The sequence below is a fragment of the Lupinus angustifolius genome, chromosome LG09, assembly GCF_001865875.1.
Source record: "Lupinus angustifolius cultivar Tanjil chromosome LG09, LupAngTanjil_v1.0, whole genome shotgun sequence".
NCBI classification, from domain to species: domain Eukaryota; kingdom Viridiplantae; phylum Streptophyta; class Magnoliopsida; order Fabales; family Fabaceae; genus Lupinus; species Lupinus angustifolius.
Genome location: NC_032017.1, coordinates 8,310,297 through 8,312,416, shown reverse-complemented (window position 1 = coordinate 8,312,416; position 2,120 = coordinate 8,310,297).

The following is a 2,120-nucleotide window of genomic DNA, read 5'->3' as shown; positions in this document are numbered from 1 at the left end:
TTCCACCAGCTCGGTATGTGCATGCGAAGTTTGAGGTATCAACCTTCAGGCAAGGGGCTGATGAAGCATTCTATGAAGCCTGGGAGCATTTTCAGGCGTTACTCAGAAAATGCCTGAATCATGGTTTTGAGGATGTGGATCAGTTGAACATCTTCTGTAATGGATTAAAGTCTGAAATTAAGATGATTCTAGATGCAGCAGCGGGTGGAACGATGATGGCAGTGGATGCAGAACAAGCCACGAGAATCATAACTGCCTTATCATCAACAGATAGGCAGGCGCAACACAATCGAAGATCGGTACATAAGAAATGGGTTCTTGACTTGCAAACGTCAGATGCTATCTTGGCACAGAACAAGATCTTGACTCAACAAATAGAAGCATTAACCAAGCAGATGTGTAAGCTGCCTCAACAACTTAATGCAATACAGACTCCTCCGATTCATCAACAAGTGTTGCGGTGTGAGTTTTGTGGAGGTGAACATCCCACTGGTCATTGCTCAATACCTACCACCACACCAGAGGAAAAGGTTCAGTATGTTACTAATAAACCTCGACAAGGTAACTTCCCCAATAATCCTCCATACAGCAATCAATTTTCACAAGGTTGGAGGGGAAATCCAAATCAGAATCAGAACTATGGGTGGAGGCAGGAAACAAGGCCATCAAACATGCAACCACCATTCCAACCATCATATCAGTAGGGTACACATCCACCTTTGCATGAAAGACAGACAAAATTGGAAGAGACACTAGAAAAATTCATGCAAGTCTCCATTGCTAATCAGAAAAATACAGATGCATCCATCAGAAATTTGGAGACTCGGGTGGGTCAATTGGCTAAACAAATGGCAGAACGGAATACAGACCGGCAACAGTTTTCAGCTAATACCCAAACCAACCCCAAAGAACATTGCAAATCCATCACTACAAGGAGTGGCAAGGTTATTGGAATAGGTATTGGTGAGAATCTAGCGGTCAAAGAAGAGGTTCTGGGAGAAACTGAGGTTGAGGAAGGACAAAAGACAATCAGAGAAACTGAAAAGGGTGATGTAGTGGATAGTGAGGAAGGGGTAGCTAATGTTGAAGATGTGATAAGGGAGAAATATGACAAGAGGAAGAGTGATCTACCTCAGTTGAAGGATCTTCGTTATCCAAAGAAACCTTCCAAAAAGGATAAGGAAAGGCAGTATACTAGGTTCTTGGATATATTCAAGAACCTACAGATCAACATTCCCTTCATGGAGGCAATGGAACAGATGCCCATTTATGCAAAATTTATGAAGGATCTGTTGACAAAGAAGAGGAAGTTTTCAAAAGAAATAGTGACATTGGAAGCTGGGTGCAGTGCTATAATCCATAAGTCTTTGCCAGAAAAGACTAAAGATCCATCCAGGCAGCTTCACAATACCAGTTACAATCGGTGAACTATCAATGGGAAAGGCACTGCTTGATCTGGGTGCCATCATAAACTTGATGCCTTTATCCATGCTGAAAAGGATTGGAGAGCTAGAAATTAAGCCTACTATGATGACTCTGCAACTCGCTGATAGGTCAGTGAAGTATCCTTATGGAGTTGTTGAGGATGTTCTAGTGAAGGTGGATGAATTAGTATTCCCTGTTGACTTTGTCATCATGGATATGGAGGAGGACACTGAGGTCCCATTGATTTTGGGCAGACCCTTTATGAAGACTACAAGAGTCATTATTGATGTTGCTGATGGGAAACTGAAGATGAGGGTGCAGGATTAGGAAGTGAACTTCAATGTATTTGAAGCAATGCAACACCCGAAAGACAAACAACACTACTTTCGAGTGGATTTTATTGAGGACTTGTTGATGCTCGATAATATTCACTTGAGTAGCAGAAGCCCATTGGAAAAAGTACTGATTGGGAAGATAGAAGGGAATAGTAGTGAAGAAGACAAGTTCATCAAAACATGCATAGCAGAGTTGGATACACCTCAGAAGGGTAAATCTGAGCAAACTCACATTGAGGAACTGATTAAACGACAGTGATGATGATGAATGGGAGGCCTCCCCCGAACTGCTCAGATTGGTAGAGCAAGAAGCTAGAGAGATTCAAACACACCAAGAGCCTATCGAGCTTGTCAACCTAG